General features: G+C 46.5%; 1 long non-coding RNA gene across 1 annotated transcript; it reads right to left on the bottom strand.

Moving 5' to 3' along the window:
- Positions 1-8,562: 8,562 nt before the first annotated feature.
- On the bottom strand, positions 8,563-18,002 carry LOC133349417 (uncharacterized). The gene is made up of 3 exons (XR_009755945.1): positions 17,876-18,002; positions 9,737-9,829; positions 8,563-9,621 (listed from the first exon to the last, which is right to left on the bottom strand). It is a non-coding gene; the product is annotated as an uncharacterized LOC133349417 (long non-coding RNA).
- Between the last annotated feature and the right edge of the window lie 8,017 nt (positions 18,003-26,019).

The raw sequence follows: 26,019 nt of genomic DNA, 5'->3' as shown, positions 1-26,019 counted from the left end.
ATAAATGAACTTGAACATGCTGGCCAAGTCACCTCGTACGTATTTTAATGTAGAACTTTGTTTAAACTATGGCCTTCCAAAGAGGAATTCAACGTCTTCTTCCCAACAAGATAACCCCATCGAGTAAAGCGAGCTTTTCTCAAATCGCACAGACATTTTAAACGTCTCGCAATGAGCATACAACAAAAACATTTCAATGGCGCTCGGGGCATCGGGCTCTGTTTCACTTCTCCCGTAATAATAACTAGATGAAACGTACAACCGCGCTCGGCTTTCCAGTGTTTGGACCACCTAACGTACGGGGGCACGTGCGAATCTCCTGCACATTGTCTGCTCCCCACTCAACGATTTGTATAGCTATGCGACAATAAGAAACATCTGCGATGATTCCCGTCTGGCCCGCACGCGTGTCACTTAAGAGTGAGCACGAGTTATCACTCGGCAGTGAGCACGTGCGCGCGCGTGGGTTTGTGCATCTGTACGCGCGTCCGTGGTGCTGTCGGTGACAGCACTTGCCCCAACAGTCTGTCGAGGCTATACGGGGGGTGGAGGGGATATTTATCTTTGTGTGTCTGCGCGTCCCGACTCTAAACCACAGCCGACCGCACCGGCCACGACACAACAACAACAACCGCCATTCGCCACTAAGTGGCGGTGACGTCACCACGACGCTTGTGCCAGGCCATGTGCACCTTGAGGCCACGTGAAGTGTCAAACGCCCGCTGGCAGGAGGTCACGGGGCGGACCCAGCAGGTGCCACGGGTCGACTGACCGAGATGATCGAGATGACTGGCTGATGCACCACCTGTGCCCCCTACTGTGCCAACTTGCTGCGCTCCGCTCGTTGTTGTGAGCGTTGCTCCTCCGCCCTCCGTTGTTGTTGGAGGGCGACTGCCTCCAACTGCCCAGTAGCGTCCTTCACGAGCCACGACACACACGACACACACACACACTCAGACACACATACACACACCTGCCATCTCTCTCTGATGCGGCAGCTGTATGCAAATGCGGCTGTATCGCCACGCTTGCTTCGACCTGCTTCGGGAAGAATTGGCCGGGAGGGAGCCAGCCCCCCCCCCACTACCCCACCCCCTGCTGACACAAGATCAAGACAGCATCACTTGCTCGGGCAAGCAAAGGTTGTTTCAGTCACGGCACCGCGTGTGCCTCAGCGCTCTGGAATCAGCCGGGAGGTGCGGGTGCCTTCCTGGAGGAAGGCGGAGGAGGAGGAGGGAGACCGAACAACATTCGTGTTACCAAAGCAGATGCACGAAACATATCACGGCGCCTTACTTGTGCTTCGGGCTGCCGTGTAACTCATGGAGACGCGCCGTGTTTGCTGTATGGAGACTGTAAACTGTGTGGCGTGAATGGGCAGAATTCCCAGCTGTATTATTTTTTAACCTTCCTTTATTTATTGACGTTTTATAGAGTGTGTGTATGTTTATGCCTTGTGCCTGTACGTATATAAGGGTTGTGACAGCTTGCATGTGTGTATATTTATAGAACTATATATACACACAGTATGTTCTATATTTTTGAACATACCCTAACAACAGTGCTTGTTGTTTAGCAGAATTAGTGTCTGTATATTCTTAGGTTTTTTCGGTAAAGTCACGTAGGTAAAACATTAAAATTAATAAAAGTAAAATAAAATAAAAATAAAAATCACGACGTTTCGGAGGCAACACAAGTCTCCGTCATCAGGTGGAGACTTGTGTTGCCTCCGAAACGTCGTGATTTTTATTTTTTTTATTTTATTTTACTTTTATTAATTTTTATGTTTTACCTACGTGACTTTACCCGAAAAAACCTAAGAATATGAATCCTTGCAGTCACGAAAGCTTCAAATCTAGTGTCTGTATACCTATCCATCATTGCTGTTTAAATCCTGCAGAGTGCTAAGCTCGGAGTGTTACCAAATTTACTCCGGATTATAAGACGCAATTTTCCTCCTGGCATCTTCGACCAAAAGGTTGGGGGGGTGCATGAGCTGCGTGTGTGTTTAGCACGAGGGGAGCGGTGGCGTTGCGGTTAGTGCGCTGCGCTACGAACCCGGCGACCTGAGTTCGATTCCCGCTCACAGCCAACACCAGGTGACGATTATCTGAACCGGTCATGGGCCTCCCCTAGGTTGACTCAGCCTCGAATGTGTACCTGGTGTGGTGTGTAATGATCGTAACTGGGGAGACAAAGGTGGCCGGGTGTGATATTGCCCACCCACCCCCTCGTGTGCCGTGCCAGCCTTCTTAGGTGCTCGCTAACAGCACTTGCCCCAAAAAGTCTGTTCAGCCTATACGGGTGATCTTTGCCTTTGTGTTTAACAAGCAATATGGTGGTCACATGACATGCATGGCAAGGCATTATACTAGTTGAGCCTTTACTGCTGATTGCACGAGCTCACCTGTATGTCATTCAATCAAGGTGTGCGTTTGGGGCCAGATTTGCAAAAAACAATTCTTGACACCGGGCAAAAGCTGAGTTTGGTGTGCGTCGTTCTTTTTTTCAGAGCGTCTTATAATCTGGCGAACAATACATCAGGCGTTGCGTTCGGAAATGCCCCTTCTTCCCCGGCACGTGTGCATCTGAAACTCGCGAAAGCTGCAGACGTCCGCGTACATAAAATTAAGACACATGAACAAATCACGTGCAGAAGTAGAACACTTTAAATAGCCCTGGCGTGCGCTAATCACTATTGTGCCCAGAGGCGATGAGCAACAGAGTAGAATTCCGTGAGCACGCTACCAATACTGGCCATGCAAGAATTTGATTAAAAGCCAATGTGCCTTTCAGTCAACGATCGGGCTGCCTCATGCCGCAACTTGCATTGCCAATGGGGCTTTCGTATGGCACAGGGTTTGACAAAAACACTTTAAAAAAATATGAAAACCACACGCGCAAACACGCGTGCTGGCTCCACACGTTCGCTCTTGACATTGCGACAATACTTAAAATCACTAGGAGCATAGACCGCGTACATTTAAACGCAGTGAAATGATTTACTGCTCAGCGTGTAGGTGACGATTCCAAAAAAGCAAGTACTTTGCTTGGGAATAATATGTAAATATTCGTGTAAATGTGTGCCGACAGGGCATATGTTGTATGCGTGTGGTGGCAGCGAGCAGAACGTGCAGATGTAACAAACAGCGATGGCTCATGAGCCTGACAAACCCAGGTTCAATTCCTGGCCATGCATATACGAATGGCAAATGGAATACGAATTTGGCTTGGGGCTTCCATTAGGTTTTATATATTTACGCGATCTAACAACCCCCCCCCCTCTATTATGAATGATATTGGTCGTGAAAGCCTACGTGTTAAACTGGCTTCCCTTAGGTTGACTCTGCCTAGAATTAGCATCTGGTGCTGTGCGCGCGACAAAGGTGGTCAGACATGGTGCCGCACCTCCCCCCTGCACCTCTGATGAGCGTGGTTGGCTACGTACGGTGCAAAAGAAGTTCAACATACATACGGACCTATGAAACATGTTTGCCATATGGCCTTAATAGGTGCTTGCAGGCAGCACTTGCTCCCACACTCTGTACAAACTAAATTGGGGACCTATTCATTTTATTGGGGTAATTGTAGTGGACACGCCAGCATCTTGGACACAGAAGCTCGAGTTACTTAAACACTTAGTTTGATTCTCTGATGAGATTGAAATCTGGAAAATAACTGATGATAATAATACAGTAGGAATAATAACAACAAAATGAATGGGTTTTACACTTTCTGGCAATAAAACAGGTGTTAAGATGTTCAAACACCAAATATATACATTTTGCAAGGACTCAAGTCTGCATATTATCAGAGCATGTTTTGTTTGCATATTCACCACAAGTACGTGTGGTTTATGCAGACCCGATTCCTTGCAAAAGGTTTCTATTTGGTGTTTGAGCATCTTGACACCTCCTGTTTTATTGCCAGAAAGGGTAAAACCTATTATTGTTTTTGATACTTTGATACTGGAAACAAGGTCCCATGATAGGATTAATAACGATGCCCTTATTCCCCCCAGGAAATCTCCACCGAGTCTCGAGGCCCCTTTTTGAAGGAGTCTATTCCATGAACGAGAGTTGGACACACATGCAACACAACGGGGCCGTTCGTGGAACTTGAATTCTGATATTGGGCCAAATTCCCGCTGTAACGATTTCAAAACTAAAGTTAATTCCCCACAGCGCACAAATTCTTTCTGGCAGAATTTCAAACTGCGATTGCCTGGAAAATTATCGTATATATTTTTCTACAAACACAGATGTTCGAGACTTAAAATAGAACGCGAAGTGGCTTAAGTTTCATGCTGTAATCGCTTTACGAGACATCATCACGCCTCATAAAAGTTTCAATCCAACACAGAGACCTTTTCGGATGTGAAACGACCTAATTATTTTTTCCCCATTGAATCGTGCTGTGATTGCAACATTTGCCATGTTGTAAATCTATTTGTATGCTACCTTTAGAATATAAGAGGTGGCAACGCCAGATCACTTCAAATTAATTGCTCAAGCTACTGCTGGTGGAAGGGCCTCGATTAGAGAGGGCTTTAGACTTGACTTTTAAACAACTTTAATTGCCGCCAGCAGCAAAAGCACTGGAGGCGATTTCGATATGAAATTCACAAAGTCACCAGCAAACAAATTAAAATAAACGCTACAAATCCACGCGCTGTGGCGCTAAACAGCACCGCGCACAGCACGAAAGAAAAGTCACGTGGTTGTGGTGGTCATCGCGCACGCCACGGTGACGAGCTTTAGAGAGCTCCTTATTAATGTGTTAGATCCTCTGCCAAGCTGACATACAATATGTGTGTTGAAAGTTTAGCATTCAAATTAGCTAACGTGACAGCTATTCTTTGGCAACATAACCTCAGATCAATGAGGACAACGGTTTGGAGGCGAGGGTTGTTGGATCGCACACGGCATGTGGCGGTACCCAAAATGTAATCGCGAACTTATCGGCATGGATCTGTGTGTGTACACGTGAGCAAATTCCATGAGCGTCGCCACGTATGGGTATTTTTCATGGACAGCCATTGCAAATGAGGGTAGTCAAACAAAAACAACGATCCTCCCCATCCTAGCCCGAACACACTTTTTGGGCACGTGACTTCAGCGAGCACCTAAGAAGGCTGGCACTGCACACGAGGGGGTGGGTGGCCAACATCACACCTCGGCCACCTTTGTCTCCCCAGTTGTGATAATGACACACCACACCAGTACTCATTCGAGGCTGAGTCGACCTAGGGGAGGCCCATGACTGGATCGGATAATCGTCACTGGTGTTGGCCGTGAGCGGGAATCGAACTCGGGTCGCCGGGTTCGTAGAGAAACGCGCCAACCGCTACACCACCGCTCCCCACACACGCACGCGCACACAAACCCGTGCGTTATCGCTCACGCACACACGTGCCGATGTGTGGGTTCGCGTGCGCGTTTGTTAGCGTAAGCACGATGCCATCGGCGAATCCCCATCACCACGCGCCCTTCTTCCTCGCCGCGGAACGAGGAAGGAGCTCGGCACGTGCGCAGTCGCACGACACCGGGATTCCATTTGAAAAATGAGTCTCGAGCTATCAGCATCAAAGAATAAAGATCCTACCCCCCCCCACCCACCGTGTAGCCTGAACAGACTGTTGGGGCTAGTGCTGTTAGCGAGCACCTATGAAGGCCGGCACGGCTCACGAGGGGGTGGGTGGCCAGCACCACGGCTGGCAGCCTTTGTCTCCCCAGTGGCGATGTCTACACACCACACCAAGTACTCTTTTGAGGCCCAGGACCGGTTCAGCATCACCACCACCATCACCACCACCACCATCACCACCACCTTCATCCGCAATGACATATCCCAACAAGTTGTCACAATCCGTCAGCGTCTCAGCATGCAAGAAACACAGTTTGTAGGTCCTGCGTGCTCTTCTTAAATGCGCTATCTCCTTTGGCTGCCACTCGTCCATCAGTCTCGACCACTGGTCATCATGATCATCACTAATTCTAGCGATGTGTCCCTGCCCTGCCCAAGCGCGCTTACTTTCCGTAACGCTCGACACGACGTTTCTGCTTTGCACGTGTTCTCTGATGCACGTGTTCTCTGATGCACGTGTTCTCTGATGCGCGTATTCCTCTGTCTGCCTCTCCGGCGTAATTGCCCGCGCGCACATGTGTATTTAGCTTTTGTTTCTATTTCTTGTCAACGTCAAAGCAGGTTTTTACGCACTGACTCAACACGTTCTTGTTTGAGCACATTGGCTCGTTGCCTTACACCATCAAGTTCAAGTTTTCCAAAAGCATCCCGCAAGCTGCTCTCGCTCGCCTCTGCGCTCCATGGCTTTGATCACCTCCGATTAGCACGGCGGGTGTGCTACGTGCGTTGTGCCAAAGCAATTAGACGTCCACACATCCCGGTGCCTCTTCCAACACTCTCCACACATTGGCAAGACCGAGGGACCACGTGTGTCTGTGACCCCCTCCCTCCCAACGCAAGCCGTGTGTGTTTGCGTCCCCGTTCGGTGTCATTTTAAAGCGCTTTGCTACCGGCGTCCGTTTGGATTCTCCCCGCTCGGGAGAGAAAGGCGAAGGAACGCCGGACGCGTAGTCCAGTTGTTTTTTTTCGTTTCTTCGTTTGAACAAAAAAAAAAACCGAGTCGTGACCTCAAGCCGGTTGAAACTGCCAGCGCTGCAGACTCAACCGACCAACATGTACCTGTCACGGTCCGCCTGTGAGATATGTTGACTGATAGCGAGAGAGAGAGAGAGAGAGAAAAAAATGAAGTGACTCATATTCTCGACGAGACGACGGACCGTCCTCCGCTATCTTAAAGCGAGGAGGGGAAAAACTGTATAGTTGAAAAAAAAGGGGCACATTCCTTCTGTGTTCTACCATTGTGCTCCTCCTCGACACCGTTACATAACATTTACATAGAGCCCGAGGGTTGAGAGATTTGCCGCAGCGGTTTCAGCTGCTCACCGGGTCGTGTCGATATCGATCAGTGTCCAGGGTTGGTGCTGGTGTCAGAAGATTTTTTTTTTCTTTGACATTTTGACGTGAACAGTATTGACTCAAAATAGCGTTGTAAAGCGGCGAGTTTTGTTTTTATTAGACGTGAAAAATCGCACGTAGTCCGTATTTGTGCCACGATACAAATGCCGCGCGGGAATTCGATGCCATAAAACATTTTGGAGGGAAAAAATACATGGTAAATTACGCAAATATTTTGGAATATAAAATACGTTCCATAATTCTTGTGCCTTTAACAGTCCCACATGAAGTTATTTACATCACAAAAACGTGACAACCCTTACTAGTTGGCTGTGTCGGGTGGTGTGGGGTTTTAATGACATTTATTTACGCGATCTAACCCACAAACCTCTATTATGGATCACAAAAATCTCCACGTAAAATGTGTGCTCCAACGCTCTTGCTCGCTATCCGCGTATCTCAAACCGCACCTTGTCGTAAAAAAAACCCACTACCGCGCCCGTGTAACAAGCGGTGTTTTTAAAACACATGCTACCATTATCGCATTATGAGGCAGGATTACCTTTCTCTTATTTAAATGCTTTTTTTTCATCCCACTCGTTGAAAAAAAGGTTAAAACAGCCTCCCCCCTATCTCGCGATCGTGGGAATGAGCGATCGCAAGCATGCACCTCAGTCATGGGAAATGCTCCTCCGCAGGAATGACATACTTTCTCTCCGGGCGTATCTTCTACGCCGGAGTAGGCGAGCGGAGATGAAAACTGTTTGATCTGAAGTCGCTCAAGCGCAGCGATCAACAGGAAAAAAAAGCACCCCCCCCGCCCCCCCCTGCTTGTTCCTTTTTGTTTGTTCGTCTCGACAGAAATGTTAAAAATCTACGCTCAGCACGAAAAAGGAAGGGCCAAAGTAAAATAAAGTGCGAGTCATTCCTGGAGTCCGGCGAGCTGCGACAAGCGTGCCGGTGGCATTTTTTTTTGCAAACGCCGTTATTAATTCGTGGCATTCGGAGTATCCGCTTGGGTTGATTTTAAAAAAAAAGTTGATATTCCTTCCATAACTCTGCGAATTTCGCATCGGCCGAAAATGTACACAATCCCCCGGCCCGCATCTCTCTCTCGTCCGTTCCAGCGGCAACGCTCGCCGGCGTCGTGCAGCAATTCGTGCGGGTCCAAGTGATCATCGGGTTATGAGCCAGGAGGCAGTATATGAAATAACAAACACTTTGTGGTCATTCTCACTAAAAATGCTGGGTTAAAATAATGATAATAATACAATTGGATTAATCATTGATTGCCAAAGGCTCGTTTTACAGTACTGTGCTGCATCGGGTGGTCGGTCAATTCCATTCATGAGACACTATGAGACCTCCTTTACCAGCGGCAAAATATAATAATAGCTTTTTTTTGTACCAGTTGAAAGGGTAAAAACCTATTACTCCATTAATGAGAGTTTGGCATGGGATGAAACTAGTACCACTCATGCGAGGGAATGACACTCAAAGATTTTCACAGATGGATTCAAGAATCAATTTTCTGTCCAGCTCTGAGCCACCTAGTAGCTGAAGCCGGCATCATCTGGCATTCCCAGGCAACTTCCCATCCACGTACTAATCAGGCTCCAACCCGTTTAGATTTTAGGATCGGATGGGATCTGAATAATTGTGCCTAATTTGGTTGTAATCATATGATCATTGTGCCCACAACACAGAGTGGCTGCTTGAATGTAATTCAGCCACAGTTATTCACTTCACGTAGACGCACTGAATGATAATGATTAGCGTGACATTTGCAAGCTCTGGCACAAAGGAGTATGCAAAGAAAGGATCGGTAGATCACACACGTGTTGCGAAACCCCATTCCCACGGGCTTTGAGGTTGATATACCCTGGCTTGTCGGGAGAAAGCGCTACGGCAAAGTGCGGACTAACATCGTCTGTCTCTTCTGTACGGGATAGAGTGTTGCCCCCTCGCATGTGTGGGTTTTCTTCGGGTGCTCCGGTTTTCTCCCACATATATATAACAAACGCTCACTCATTTGGTCATAAAACATCTTAATACATAGAGGACCGCACAGTTTGGGAAATCGTTGGTAGCACCGCCTGGCTGCCTGCCAGCTTGCCTGTGAGATGCTATTTTGGGTGAACGACGACGCTATATTAGACCAAACATTATTATTACTCTGATTACGAAGCAGGCTAAAACTCTGCATTACAAAGACAGCCGCACGAAGCGCATGCATCGGCCACAGCCCAGCCGGCTCCGCACGTTTTCTTTTTATTTTGCGGCGACGGTTCGAACGGCGGACAAAGGAAACAACGAAAAAAATGGCAAAGGACGCGTTCGGTGGATTGCCGCGGCACGGTGCAAAAGAGGTTACCACACGGCACACACTCCCGCTCGCTCGCTCTTGCGCTCAGCTCTCAGCACGCATGAGCGCCACGCGTGGGCCACAGCACCGGCGAGGTAATGACACACGGGGGGTGGCAGTGGCTCAGGGAGGTCGGGCAGGTATTTGCAAAGGTGTAGCGCTCAAGGTATGTTCTCACAGTCTCCGCAGAACGCGAGCGAAACGCATTCCATTCCTGGGTGCCGGTACTCCGAGCCTGCCTTCACCCGGGAACGTAGTCTTCTCTCCTCATGGTACTTGTTGGGAGGGAGCGGGGGGCGGGGGGGAGATAAAATAATAATTATATAATGATAATAATAAAATATTTCCCAACTGAAAGAGTGTTCGCGGCATGGGAGCGGCGCATTTCACCTGGCTCGCTGCTGGCATGCGAAGGCTGCAAACGTATCAGGGCATGTTCGAAATCGCTCTGGCGGACCGGTCCCACCCGCATATCTCAACAACCTGTACACGGCGAGATATATAATTATTTCTTGATTCGATTTACAAAACAGCACACACATCCCGAACGTGTTGCTAGAGCCACACTCTTCCCCCAATAGTTGCATTCCTGTGTTTCTATAATTAAATAGATGGAAAGTGGATTTCATTCCTGGTCATTGAATTAGAAATGGAGTTGAGTGCGTGTGTGTTTAATCTGGGCCATTACTGGGTGATACATTCCCATTTTAGTTGTTGTTAAATAAGAGTTTGTTTAAATCGTTGAAAAAATTAATAGTACAAAAAAAAATGTCCTTAAAATGTAATCCGACGAATGAACAGAACACAAATCTAAGCATCCTATGTTTTTTTTCCAATAATGTTTTTTATGACGCAGTGACTGAGTATTCTTGAAATTAGACCGATAGTGGAACACGTGGATTACAGAACACACATACACACACGTGTTAAAGGCGTGCATCTGTCTGCCAAGACGAGTAAGTGCGGCTTGGGTAAGACACGTCACGGCCACAAGGGGCGATGGGCCAGTGGGCGAGAACAACGACAGAATGGAAGCCGAAGGAGGGAACGTGCCGAGGTGATGAAGCGATGGAATCAGTTCGCGTGCAGCTGCAAGGTGACGGTGCACGGTAGTCCCCTGTAGTGGATATAGCGACGGCTTGGGGAAGCCTTCCTCCAGCAGTATATTGACCATAGCTGACGATGAATACTCTTCACTAGACGTACCATTCAACCTAATGGATTCCATCTGGTAACAGTTATGACTAGGGCGGCACTGCAACATCAACGTGCAAAGCGCAATACGCGAAAGCCAGTAGCGACCGCTACAGATAAACTATTCAGTTTTGAAAGACAGCAAGTTACTCAACTTATACAACGGCATTCTTAACTCCAGTAATCCGAGATATTTCCCCTAAAGTATTTTCGAGAAACAGAATATTATCCCCTGTCTGTCCAGCTGTACAACAACAAGAAAAAATGACACGACATTTATAGGTGGTCACTTTTAGCGGGGTAAAGTGTGAGCAATCCAAACTTATACTCGCGAGAAATAGGAAGCTCTTCAAAGTGAGCGGCGTTGCGGTGCAGCGCTGTGAGCACGTTGTTCTTTCGTACGGCTGCTGATGTAGATGCCAGATGTGGCACATTAGGAATGGATCACTCTTTTAATTATGTCCTTGTGCAGCAGCAAGGGAGTAAAGTGTGGTTCTGTGAAAGTCCTGATGTGCTGTGCAGTGCATCAATGCATGTGTGTACAGCAGCATGTGATGACTGAGTTGGGCCTGTAGGTGGCTGTCAGGGTTATTGAATGCCCGCGTGGATACACCAGCCACGTGGTTAATGGCGACTCGTAATAATTGCTGCGTGTGACACGTGCTGGTGCATTTTACAGAGTGACGGTGCTGTTCTTCACAAGATTGCTATTAACCACAACAAATGTGCTTGCCCCCGATTTGGAGCACCTGCCCACGTCCTTCATTTCGAGTGTGCAAGACACAGAACAACGACTACAATTTCACATTCAGGTGATCAAGGCCACAGATATCGTCGTCATGAGCAGTGAAGTACGGGTCAGACCCACAAGTGTTTCATGCATCATTGGCTGACCCCCTGTGTTGTACGTGTGGTTTGTCTGTGCTGTACGTGTGGTGGGCTTGTGCTGTACGTGTGTGCACGTGGGTGCCGATTCAGAGGTCGCAGAAACGTAAAGGCGAGACCACGGTCGTCTCACAGTCCCATGGAGTTGTGCCTTTTGTTTCGCATTGCGTAATTGCATGCATTGGAGTGGCAGTAGCGTCTCTGCGTGACACATCCGCGATGTATTAAAAACTCGACCAACTACGGTATTTACTTTGCTTCGTAAAATATTGGTCGGAAGCACGGCAAGTGATACCTTGCTGCGGTGCACGCGGCTCCTGTTGATGTTACGTCCACACCAAAAAATATTTTGTACATCTGCAGAAGCAGATATTTATTGTAAGGTGTGAAATTTCACAGCTTGATCCCTTCCAGGCTGTGTGTGATTCATGGCTCACTTACCTCTCCGCTGCAGCTGCGATGAAAACTTCGATGCCAAAAGTGTGCGGGGGGAGAAGGGGGAGGGAGGAAGGGGGAACGTCCCCCCTCGCACACATCACTCGACTCGCTTCGTGATCGTGATTCAAATCCACGATCGATTCGACGTTTAACACCGTGGTGAGCGTAGCAGCCCCGGGTGGGTTACGAGGTGGTCACGTGAACTCATTACAGTATGTATATACAAATGTATGTTGAACCTCTTTCATCCCGTACGTAGCCAACCGTGCTGATCGGAGGTGCGGGGGAAAGGACGATAAAATAGACACGGAAATCAGTTCGAAGGAAATCAGTTTTTCAACCTGGATTTAAAAGTGTCGAGCCCGAGTGGCTTCTGCATATCGGAAGGAAGAGCGTTCCAAGCAGCCGGAGAAGCGCGTCTGGAAGCGCGCGATTCAGTGACCGTCTTTGTTCGATGGTTGGCCAAAAGCTGCCGCTGCGTGGACGACCATAGTTTATACGGAATTCCCTCTTCATTCATGAACATGCTATCCACGAGTTTGGCGATCCGCGAATCGCATCTGGAACTCGACACGACTGCATCGAGAGAGAGAGGGAAAGTGATGATAGAACTTCTCGAAGAGAGAACGTCTGGCATGGAGACGTTGCCTCCATGCAACGTACGATACACGCACAAGTATTTCAATAGTTTATTTACGTGTCTAATTTAAGGTAATTCATTAATATATCCCTCGCGAATAACGAGGGGAAGCTTTAAAAAGTAAATTAAACACCTCTGCGTGTTTGCGGGTTGTACCGTGTATTGTTTGCCACTCTGTCCAACATTTTGCTCCGGGCACATGGAGCAAAAGGTCACACACATGGAGCTAAAGGTCACACGCATGGGGTCAAAGGTCACACACATGGGGCTAAAGGTCACACACATGGTGCTAAAGGTCACACGCACGGAGCTAAAGGTCCCACACATGGTGCTAAAGGTCACACACATGGAGCTAAAGGTCACACACATGGTGCCAAAGGTCACACACATGGAGCTAAAGGTCGCATGCATGGTGCCAAAGGTCACACACATTGAGCTAAAGGTCACACACATGGAGCTAAAGGTCACACACATGGAGCTAAAGGTCGCATGCATGGTGCCAAAGGTCACACACATTGAGCTAAAGGTCACACACATGGAGCTAAAGGTCACACACATGGAGCTAAAGGTCGCATGCATGGTGCCAAAGGTCACACACATTGAGCTAAAGGTCACACACATGGAGTTAGAGGTCACACAAACCTTGCTAAAGGTCACACAGACGGAGCTAAAGGTCACACACTTAAAGCTAAAGGTCACACATATGGAGCTAAAGGTCACACACATGGTGCCGAACGACACGTGGAGTGACCTGAAAACAAGTCGGAGAGCCATGCAGCACCACCGTGAAAACCAGCGTGGCACTGCAATATTAATAACACTAACAATGACGGATGTCCGTCACAGGAGTTGTTTGACAATCCTTCACCAAACTGGTCAGTACGGGTTAGTGAATGTCGGAGGAGGGGGGAGGCTGAATTGGTACAGAAGTTGGCCGTGGCCGGGAATTGAACTCTCGACACAGCGTAGTGTGCGAACTGACCACTGTGCCACCTTGCGATCAATGCTTGGCGAAGTCACATAGCAAATCACATGGGTGGTTCAATGACAGAATCACAATGGTGTGACACACACACACACCCCATAGGCACAATGTCCCAGAGTTAATCACGGTGAGGTAATAAAATCAAAACTTATTTTGTCCCGTATATGAGACCAGAACAAGAAAAGTACATTGTGTCTTATTTCTTTTTCCCAAAAATCAATTCTGCTCAGTGTATTGTACGATTGGATTCAAACTGACTTTATAAACAATCAAGGGATAATTCGTCAGCACAGCGGTGAGCATACTCTGCTCCCAACTTTCGACAACTCCTTGAGTTACAACAATGAAGACCGAATTACTCTGAATGTGCCAAGCCTCAAGCCAAATCTCAGAAGCTAAGCAGATGGAGCCTGCTTAGAAACCTGGTTGGGCGACCACCACACACACGGCTTGCCAGACGTTGGAGGCATCGATCAATCGATCTTCATTTTCCGTGACAATGTCGCTCTCAACAAAGAAGGGCATCGACAGGAGATGACGTCGGAACGGGGACCGATGCTGGGGGAGGCATAGCATGTGGCACGTGGCTACGAGGTGGTCACGTGGTGGCGGCGATGAGTCAGCTGATGACGATGCCCGGTGTTCGTTCGGGGCTGGCACACGTGGGAACCCGCGGCCTTCCGAGTTCGCGATCGACGATCCGTTTAGCCCGCCGCACCTCCGGTTGGCACGGTTGGCTACGTGCAGTGCTGAGTAATAGGTTTGAACTTTTCTCGGCAATACGACACGGATTAAGGTGTTCAAACACCAAATGGATACTTTTTGCAAGTTATCAAGTCTGCATTAACCACACGTACTTGTGGTGAACATGCAAACACAACATGCTCTGATAATGTATGCATTGTCTTTTAAACCTATTGGCCTACACATCTTATTATTTTTCGTACTTTGATACTGGCTAAAAAAGGTCCAATGGTATGGTGCTAAAGAAGTTCAACAAACATGCGTACAGACGCATGTTTCGTACGCCTTTTGTCGTCCTCTGGTCTAACGCCGTTTTGAGACTAGGCTCAAAAGAAAGCTGTCTCTCGTGTGGACCAATCAGTTTCAAAGACAATGCAAATATTATCAGAGTATGTTTTTTGTTTGCGTTCTGACCACAAGTATTGTGGTTAATGCAGACATGATTCCTTGTAAAATGTTTCAGTTTGGTGTTTTAACATCTTCACATCTGTTGTGTTGCCATAAAAAGGGGAAAACCTATTCTCATGCGTACATACTATCTACGATTTGTCCGTTTGGTGAAACGTGTGCACGTGACATGTTGTTTTATGTTTATCTGAGTTCTCTGGGTTTCTCCCACTCGAGGCCACTCATTCACGGTATTGGCCAAACATCCTTTTCCAGGAGCCCTGTGAACATTAGCCTTGACGAGCCTTCCTCGAGTCTATAATTGTCATAATTATTATTCGTGTTTTGTTTGTAAATACATACATGGCAACTGTTGCACAGAGCAAGGTAATGGCTGCGATTACAATTGATCGAATGCGTTCTTGAGCGCTACAGTGAAATTAATCAAAATCTGCCTCAACTCGAGAACAAAAACACGTTGAAATTCCAGTTTCACCATTAATAAAACAACAGTGAAACGTAAAAAAGAATGTCACAAAGAGCGACGCTTCTCTTTTGAACGCAAACGTGCTTTTTTAATTTAAACAAGTCACCTATACCTTTGCGAGATAAATAAATAAGTGTGGCCGCACCCAAGTGACTTTGTGTGTGTACGCTTGCTTTCCATCTTTCACGACCGCCAGGGTAAAAATGTAATCGCGTGACCACGGGAAAAATGTTGGAACTGTGCCAGGGCCCCCACCCTACAAAATAAAAAAAATAAGAGGCCCCTCAGGTTTATAACTAAGATGGAATAAAAAAAATCTCTTTAAGCGAAATACTAAAAAAGTAAGTCAAAGCGATCGTTAAATTCTACTGTGCAGAAGATGACCAGGTTATATACGAATGTTTGAGCCGCAGGTGAATTTTCTGATCAGCGATTACCTTCCTTCGGAGAAAATAAAGATCTCTTTGGCGTGTTTGAATCTCAGCAGTTGTTAAAGACCAACTTTAACATGCAATCCTGAACCGCGTAAAATGTAAAAAAAAAACACGCTCAACACATTCTTCAATAACACTGGGCAATGGCTCTTCTCCATGGCAGAGATCAAACTCGCTATGAAAAAGGACCATTTGCTGAAACGTTGCCTACTTAATGTGATATTTACTATTAAGGCTTGTATTATTGGCAGACGTGTTGAGTTTTTTTGCAAGCGCAGTGGGCTTTACCGGGTAATAAATAAACGTTGAGTTGAGTGCCACCCTGCGCACCGCTGCCGACGCAGCCCTGTCACACGTTTCGCGTTAAGCCCACGGAGTGTAAGAGAGGGGAATTTCCAGAGGAATATTTTGCATGAGTTGGCGGCTGGGTCTTAAGCTTACGAAACACGCCCAGTTGTTTAATCCCATCATGGGATTTTATCTCACCGTTGTTTAAAACAAAAAGAGATGAGGCAATTGTACAGTATATCTCTTTTGGAAGGGAGACCTAAATGTAATACATTTACAGGAATGCCATGAATATATAATTGATACAGATATGGCCACGTGAGCTGAGAGGTTCAAGCGATGAACTGGCACCACGAAGATCCTGGGTTTTAATCTGGACAACCTCCTCTGGTAAAAACGAGTTCTCAAGTAGAGAGAGTTTATTACTTTTTGTAGTAATTGGCCAACGACCATATAACAAAAAAAAAAAACCCCACGATATTAAACTTGGTTTGGCACTTAATATGGAGAAAAAAAATCACAGTTCCAAGAATGAAACATATCAGCTTGACCATCATGAGACGAACATCCCCTCTGTTTCAGGGCGGGTGGGAAATGCTGCCTGCTAGTGTGGATATGTCACTTGAAGCGATCTCCGAAGCAGTTCCATAATATCTGCTTCTGGGGACTGTTTCTCTCTTTTGCTGTAACTCTCCGTGTTGACTCTGCACCAGTGTTACTATCTCAGTCCGCTCACTCCTAATGCAATGTGTTTTTTAGTGCAATTTTTTTTCAGAGACTCTGTGCTGCCCGTTGTTTTTCAAGGAAGATGGAAGCTGGGCAGTACGGTCCATAATAACGTTTTCTTTGGGTTAGATCGTGTAAATATCAGGGTCGTTAAACCCGCTAAATGTTTTGGGTTTACTCTGCAACACACTGATGTGGCGGGTGGTGGCGGGTTTAACGACAGATTTATATTTTGCGAGATCTATGCCCCCCCCCCCAAAAAAAACCAACCTTATTATGGATGACATCGGTTGTGAAAGCCTTACTACATGTTAAACCGGGCAGTGCGGTGGCGGGGGTCGCCGAGCACGTGATTGTTTTCGGCACGTTGCTTGAAGCCCATAAGTGTTGATGTTGAGGTTCGTGGCACGCAGAGTTTGTGCCGCGCGTTTCCAAAAAGCAGCTTTGTGAATCTCAGTCGTGGGCGCAGGGACGTGATTCGGATTGGTTGTTATTGCCAGGTTGATTGGCCCGACCAAGTTGATTGGCAGGCTCAAGGTCTTGATCTTGTGAGTTCAAATCCAAACGATGGTCAAAGTCACAATTTTCACAACGTCTTGCCAAATTAGGCAATACTGTACACGCACATTGCCTATTTATCCACAAAACCAAACATACCCTATTCACTGTGACACGACAACATTCTTGGCCTCCACGTTTACACCACTGGAACATAAAAATAAAATTCCAAGGGACACTAACCAAATACCCATTGGTTTTAAGGTTGTTTTCTCTGTTGGCTCGCTGCTTAAATTGAGGCGGGTGCCTACTTTTGCATGGTCTGCTTTCAGAGATTCCTGACAAGTCTGTGCCAGGTTCACAACTCATGCCATGCGCGCCTGTGAATGCTGCCTACAAAATTTACAAATAACAATTCGAAGCGCATGCTGACAAAGCCAAAACAAAGCGAAAACAATGCTCCACTCTTGGCCGCTATCATCTTCAGAGGTGCCATAGACAGTCGTAGAGACCCAACCCCAACCTTAATTATGGAGCTTTCGTGACTGCAGGAATTATTCTTTGGTTCTTTCGGTTAAGTCACGTCTAAAGATAAAATAATAAATTTAAATAAAAGCATATTACGACGTTTCGATTGCAACACAAGCAATCATCATCAGGCATAAAAGAAATAGCAACAAAAATCTAACTAGAAAACTATAGACAGACGTACAAGCAGACAGACATCACAAGGACACACAGAGAGAGGACACATATCGGCACCCAACCCCAACACTGTTTGTGAATACGATGCTCCGCTTAGTGGCGTCTGATATTGTGTTACCTGCGCCGTGTCATTAGATGAAGCGTCGAGTTAGAACTCTTGTCGACCAACCCCTCGTGTTAGAGAGCGGCCCACGGAATTGTATAGGACAGCGCTGCCTCAGCAACCTCTGCAAGTGACCTCTGGTCTGCACGGTATGGGGTAGCACTTACCCACACGCCTCGCTGCAGCGATAAATGTTTATTGCATGACAGTCAAAGCGGTCTTTTTTTTGTTAATTCTCAGAGCTGGAATTTACCCAAACGTAAGTGACGAACCAAGTTTAACATGGTCGAGTTTTTTTTTTACGTGCAGTTTTGTATGACAAGGCTGAGATCAAGAACTCACAACACTGCTTGACCAGTCAGTTACCTTGAATTCGAAAGCACTTTATCTGGACTTCTGAGCCACCCGGCTACCTCAGTGATACGACGATTAATCGATTCTTAAGTTCAGAGTCCATTAATCGAACCACATTAGTAAGAATGTGTTTTTTTATTTGCACATATATAATAATAACATTGAAACGCGCCAGATTTTGCAGACAAGTCAACAACTCAGAGGCGCAGAGCCAAGCTTCAGGGCTGCTCGAAGGCCTGACCAAACTGACAGAGGCCTTTAAATGTTTCTTACAAATCAAAGTGCATTTGATGTTGCAGATGTGCAAAGGGATTCGAGTGGGGATTAGAGAGTTCCACACGGAGGGGGCCACAGCAGAGAACCGTAGTTGACGGCTGTAACAGTGTAGTCTAGTGTACAGTAGTGTATAGTGTAGTGTATGGTATAGTGTACAGTGTAGTGTATAATCTAGTGTAGTGTATAGTGTATAGTATACCGACCTGAGGCTGTAACAGTGTAGTCCAGTGTACAGTAGTGTATAGTGTAGTGTATGGTGTAGTGTACAGTGTAGTGCATAATCTAGTGTATTGTCGTGTAGTGCATAGTGTACCGACGTGAGGCTGTAACAGTTCGAGACCTTTGGTGTCCTAATCAGATTATGAGTGACGCTGCGTAGAGTTCTACCATGAGCGAGAGTAGTGAGGCGAGGTTTGGTGGGGGACCACCAGTGAAGACGCCAATGACAAACGCGATATGCATACTAAACAGCCAACCCGGCATTGACCAGTGTGGTGAAGTATGTTCATGCAACCCTCATGACCGACGCGGCATGGAGAGGCCCTTCATCGAGTGGTGGCTTGGTGAAGGGGTGAACGTCGATACTTATTTTTGTGTGCGTTGCTGTAATGGGTTCAATCTAATTCACGTGACCTCTGCTGCAGCCACTGGTGGGAGGACTGTCTAGAGGTTCCCGCAGGCCCTGAGGCAGAATCCCACGTGGGGTTCTGTTATTCATGAGCGACATGAAAAAAGACAGGTCCATTGTGGGGCTTTCTGTTGCATAAGGCCCAGGAGAAATTGGCCGCTTTTGCTCCCCAATACGCCTCTGGGTGGCGCTTACCAGTGGCAATCTACAATCGCCACTATAGAACATTTTTTTATATCGATTCTTGCATTCGATCGTGATCATTGGTCGAATTGTCGAGAAGATGAACCGTCTACACCTGCAGTGTTCTCAATGATTGCTGTTGAAGTCTTTCTAAGGATTTCAGCACCGCAGTAATATTTTTGTGTTATGCTCGATGTAGGAACGTGTATGTGTCATGCGTGTCGGTGCCCGTGGCAAAATAACCCCCCAAAAAAAGAGTGTCTTTTGAACGGTCAATAAAAAAAATATGGTTATTGTTATCAAAGCAATGTTGATGAAACCAAATGTAAAGACTGAATGCACGTGTTGGTTGGCTGCATTGCTTTTCTGAGAAAAATGCAGGGCTATTGGCTTGAATGTTGTAAACAAGCAAAGAGAATGGCTTTGATGTGGGGAAGCTCTCCAGATATACGGCAAGGACTTCTCCTGATTAAAGAGCTGGTGCTTTTGATGTTCATAGTGAATAGATTTTCTCGTGATCAACGCCATCCAAGAATACATCTTGTTGGTTGCAAACCAATTTTACAAGTGCTGCCTGAATTACAAATCCCATATCTTAATGCTACAACATCGCCATCAGCCACGGTCAATCCACTGCCGGTCAAAGGCCTGCTATGAGCCGTTGCCAACTCTCACGGGCCTGCGCGCCTGTGCACACGAGATGATTTCATCGTTCCATCTCCACAGTAGCCATGCTCTTTGGCATGTTCCCTCCCGTTGAAAGCCAATCTGTAGATCTCTTCACCTGTACTGTGAAGATGGGGGGGGGGGGGGGCGGAGTCTGAATACAGGCAGAGGAGCAAACTTCCCAAATATACATTTTTGTCAATCTCTTGTGTGTTAATGGGTCGTACCACGCGTCGTTCGGCACGATGTCTTGACGCCTCGCTGTATTGTTCTGGGAGCTTATAAATATTGTATTACAGTTCTTGAAGAAGCTTCCAGCACGTGGAGTAAAACGTCGGACACTGTGCCGACCAGAAACCACGTCGGAGCATCGTACAGCACAGCTGTGAAATGCTACGGGGTCAATTGTTCGTTCGATTGGTGGCCGTATCACCACATCAGATGCAGGTTTCACTCTACACATTTTAGCACTGCATTTGAGTGCCTGGAATAAGAGAATCGTTTTTTTTTGTACTGTACACAACTCAGAAAGTGTGTACATCACCTCATTATTTATACTTCCTCGTGAACTGTAAGAAAAATATACAAACCCACCGAAACATGAATTACGCAACTGTAATGAACAAACAACGAGCATACTTACTGCATTTACGATATACATTTTATAGCGCGCATGCCGTCATTTCTGTTTTGCATCTTGAATAATAAACGAAACGTGTTTCTTTTTGTTGTTGCAGGTGAACTGAGACATATATATAAAAATAAATAAAGGGGAGCTCATAGTTTTCGCCCACATTTTTTTCGCCACCGCAAAGGTTCCAGAAGATGGCTGGCTGCGTGCCGTCTCATCTCATTGTTTTCTGATTGCATGCTTCCATTGGGGAATTATGGGCGACTGGAACCGGTTGGGCCATAGCGCACAAACACCGACATAAAGAGTACATATATATATAATTTACTCTGCAATAAAAACATTTTTTGGCAAAAACATCAACCTCCAAAAATCCTCCGGGTGCTTGACATGATGACATGTGACTCCAAGCGGTTTTTTTTTGTTTAAGATTTTTGTTGATGACACAATAACTTTGAATCACTTTGGTTATCATTTACATTCAGTATTTTTGTTACAGGTACCTGCATATATGCTGCTTGGATGGTGAGCAAGGCTGTGGGAGGGGGGAGGCGGGTCTACATTGTCCCCAGCAAAGGGAAGTGCAGGCAATATCAACTGTTGGACTGTACTTCTTTGCTGCCCCGCGTTCGTCAACTCGCACGAAATACAGTCAAATAACTCTCCCACGATCCGCACGGAGTGGGAGGGATCCTCATTCAGCAGTGGATTCAACAAAGGGCTGTACATGTACATTACATACGTGTGGTGATGCATCTTATATGCTGGCAAAGGCTCACGTAGATTCATTAAAGGATCCTAGCTATTATAAAACAGGAGACTAATTAGAATAACGCTAAGTTCAACTATGCCGTGTTTTCAGTAGAGGACCTAAGGACGCACTGATTCATCGTTTCATATTTTATACTTATTTTATGCGTAGAATTGCACGAATAAGAATAAATCGATTTTCAGTTCGCATATATCATGTATACATGGATTTATGTGGCCACCTCTAACCACTGCAGGTCACTGCATTCACAATGTAAAAAAAAACAAATCGTGAATTAATCTGTGCCAATTAATTGAATGGCGATGGGTGTGAATCGTTACACCCCCAGTATTGAGTGACCCAAATACCATCGCAAGTGTTGAAGACAATGGGATTGTGGGAACTCACCCAGGGCAGCCTACATGGCTCTAGGAGACCGGATAACTGTAGCCCGAGAGCTAAAGGAGGATTAGGTTCACCCGGGGACTTAACCTAAGGCCACACTTTAGCTACCACTCATCTTCCCGCCTTTTGGTTTTGTCGTCAACTCTGGTGGCGCACCCAGCTATTGTCGGAGGGAGGCAAATTGTCAAGAGTTATGTCAAGAATTAAAGTAAAAGTTATTAACTAACAACGAGAGCCAGTGTTCGTCTTCGGCCGTGAGCCAGTGAACGAATGTAAAGACCGAGACAACGGACCAGTCTGCCTGACGGGGTTCGTACACAGGCGGACGGTCGGGAAGTGTGTTAGGGGCCTCTGGTTGGTGTAGGGGGGCCTCTGGTTGGTGTAGGGAGGCCTCAAAGAGGATTGGTTACGGTCAGAGAATTAAACCGATTGGAAAGAAAATTCAAGGAGACACGAGGGTGGACTGTCGAGGGGGCGGGGGGGGGCTGAAAACCGTTAGGGGGGAGGGAGGGAGATGGGGGTGAGCGAACCTTCGAGAAAGGGGGGCGTTAGAGGAATGTACAAGGGGAGAGCACGAAGGGAAGGGACAGTTGGGGAGAGAAGACGAAGTTCAAGCGTCAAGGACCGAAGCCTGGGCCTAGAATTTGTGCTGTGTCCAAACTAAAGGCTCTTAACAGAGGTCGCAAACGGGTTTTGATTCCTTATCCATACCCGTACCCGGCCGCACCAGGGTCGCAAACGGGTACCCGTACCTGTACCCTACCCGATACCCAGCTACCCGTACCCGGCTGGGTATCGGGTAGGGTACGGGTACGGGTACGGGTACCCGATTGCGACCTCTGGGATGAAGCCATGTTGCAGGCGCGGGTGGGTTGATTCTAGGAACTTAAATTTTGAGAAGAGACAAGACGTTGGGAAATGAGTGACAAACGGTTACTCACCAGTGACTCACGGCCTACCCGTACCCGGCCGCACCAGAGTCGCAAACGGGTACCCGTACCCGGCCGGGTATGGGTAGCCGGGTATTGGGTAGGGTACGGGTATCGGGTACCCGGTGGCGACCTCTGGCTCTTAATAAAACAAGAACGTGTGTTGGCGTCACTACGCGAACGTAGGAAACGTTTTGTTGATGGCAGTTTGACACTCTGCAAAGTTGCGGTATATGCGAAGTAAAAAAGAAAAGTTCTTGATCGAGGAGATTGTGTGTGCTCTTTGCTAGCTTGATATCAGAGTTGAGAAGGCGAACGTTGGACAAAGAAGTCTTACAAGGGCAGATTTTTTTCCCTCGCAAACAGAACTTACATTTTTACAAACATCGAGCTATTGAAAATCGGAAGCAACCCAATCTGAAATCTCATCCAGGCAAGATGTGAGGGAAGATTGGGTAAGATAGGTGAAGAGTGATACTGGGGTGTCATCAGCATAGAAATTTGCAATACGGAAACTGGAAATTGACTTAATACCGAAACTGAAAATTAAGCGGCCAAGTGGTATGAGATGAATTTCGAAATACAGAGGGGCACGAATAGAACCTTGTAGAAGACCAGTCCACAGTGGGTTATGAGAGCAAGGCATTGCTCGCAGAGTTATAAAAGAATGCACGTTCAGGTAGAGAAGCGCCAAACCAGGAGCGACGTGCAGCCGTTATATCCACGTTGTGTTGGAGGGCCTTCGTTTTTTTCGACCCTGTAGAGATGATGGGCTGGGTCAACCCCACTAAACAGGAATTTAATTTGCCACCTTCTGGTTGTGATCCACGCGCTCTCCCGCTCAGCCACTTGGCTGGCTATTAAGGATGACCATTTATTTACAATGTTTTATATTCGTGAAAGATCACCATTGCATAAAACGGCCATCAAATAAAAATGTTGAACCCCATCTGACCCTAGCCGCCAAAGGCCATGGTTCACGCAGGTAAAATTAACGGCGATTGTGACCATACATAAATTCCGCGTAATATTATATTGTAAACAAATAATAAAGTCAGTTGCCTACAATTTTAACAATTCTGGTCGCTGCTCCCCCTAGTGAGGAGCAGCTGGAATGGGAACTTCCAATCAGATCAAAGTCAGAGGTCACTTGACTACCTCAGATTGTGCTTTGTATTCCATTCATAATTCAACACGCATGATTGCGAGGGATAATTGTCCTAAAATTGATCAAGTGTGTAGCGGTCTTCATAAACAAGGCCCGCAGACTGCAGACTGCTCTTGCTACAAGGATCTTGGTCACTGACTATTATGGCGAGCTACAGCCTCTGTCAAGCCGTGAGTTTATAATGGTCAGTGCTTATATAATGGAGAAACAAAAAGACCATATCTGCACATTAAATAAAATTATCTTTTCAGCCAATTGGCCTTCTGAACCCAATGTTTTCCGACAGTATTTGTTTAAAAGCAGACAAACTCTGAGCTGGTTTCATTCTTCCTTATGGGTCTCGTAATAAAATGTGACTGTCATGCAACGGGCATTGTTCTCTGTGGTAAGCTGGTTGGGAAAGTGCTGTGTTCTATTGTGGGGGACCGGGGGGTCACTTAAAGCAATTTTAGAATTCGTTCTGTGGTATCTACTTTCGTGGGCATGTTGTCTAACATGAAGGGTGCGCTGTGTTTCCAGAAAACCCGTATTAGGCAAGGACTCCCACAGTACAAGTTACGGTAAAAGACAAACAACTTTTAAAATGAAAACAATAGCTCTAGAGGCATAGGTGGTATGAAATTTGAGCTATATACCACGGCATACCTGACACGATGGACTATTTGGACATGAGCCAAGTTCACCTTACTCGGTGTGTTTACAAGAGCCGCATTTTTTTTGGGCACTTGGTCAACCCTACCAATCAAGGAGCTTTGTTACAGGTTTTTCACTTCACGTGTCTAACACGAGCAACTCTGTTTTCTGAATAGGGGGTTTCTGCAGCCTTCATTATAAGTGTGCCGATGTTCTTGCAAAGGAGCGGGGCGGGGGATGCAACAACAACAACAAAAAATTAACCCGTAAAAACAAAGTTTTTTACTATAAATCCTTTATATGCGTGGTGGCTAGAGTCCTCTCGTCCTCTGGCTTGAGATGGCTGCCACCTATGGGTCAGATGATTGCCTGCCACCATTAAGCAATTGGTAATTAAATATAAAAAAAAATGTTCCTAAAAAGTGTAAAATTTAGGAAAAAAAATTTCACGAAAATAAATTGTAACGCACAACGAGTCTGTGTGCAAAATGTCAGCTCGATTGGATCACGGGAAATGGGTTAAAAAACGACCGAAAGATTTGCACGGTCGTAAGCGCGCAAGCAAGCAAGCAAGTGAACTTAATATAAAGGATTTAAAAAGACAAACAGCTGCAACATCATTTACGGCGCAATAGACTCATAATGTGTAAAGTAATAAATAAAGAGTCAAGTTTTGCATGCAGTTCAGCATAGTCTGGTGTCATCTCAGGTTACGGCCACTCACTCGCGCAGCACGCCGACACGGAACAAAACCGACAAAACCAGATTTGGAAGCTCCTGAAAAACGATAAGCCATGTCTGGGTACAGTCGGACAAACGAACTTGATTTGTTTCCCTTTCAGTTCTCAGTTTGTTGGCTTCTCAAAGGAAAAGTGTTTGAAGAAAATACCTTTACATTTCTGCACGATGTCGCCCACCTGTGCGATACGCAATGTTGCCTTTCCGACGTTCCGCATTTGAAAGTGTGAACGGGCTCACAGAGAGAGAGGGAGATTGTAATGTTTGTTCAAATACAATTCATTAACCACATCACGCGTCACCGACATGGTACAGTCCTTGTGTGAGAACCCACTGCTGGATGATGTCTCCCCCTACCACGCTGCTCGGCACGGATCTGTGAAGGTGGGGTACACAGAGCCAAGAGCGTCGAAGTGTCGAGAATGTTCGGACAAACACCGCACGGCCACGGGTTAAGGGTCACAGGTGTCACGTGAGCACGCAATCCGATTATTGAGTGGAGGACACTTTGGTCGGACTGGTGCGAGAAGGATTATTAAAGGGGGGGATTGGTGGGACGGGGGGGGGGCTCTTAAAAGGGAACGGAGTTGGAGGGTTCGAGGTGGGTTTTTGATATCGAGTGGAAGTGTGATGTGAGTTGGCGTTGACAATAAAGATCCTTCTTGACCAGCTCAAAGTCTCCTCGTCACAAGTACCGTACAACAACAGGTGTCTTCACCTGCTGCTCGACGTTCTTATTGTTGCTAACATTAATACATAAAACAAACTTAGGTCAATAGCTCGTCAGGATAAAAAAA

This window comes from Lethenteron reissneri, chromosome 30 (assembly GCF_015708825.2).
Source record: "Lethenteron reissneri isolate LAM-NWPU_2019-01 chromosome 30, ASM1570882v1, whole genome shotgun sequence".
Lineage (NCBI taxonomy): Eukaryota > Metazoa > Chordata > Hyperoartia > Petromyzontiformes > Petromyzontidae > Lethenteron > Lethenteron reissneri.
This window is presented reverse-complemented; position numbering and strand designations above follow the sequence as displayed.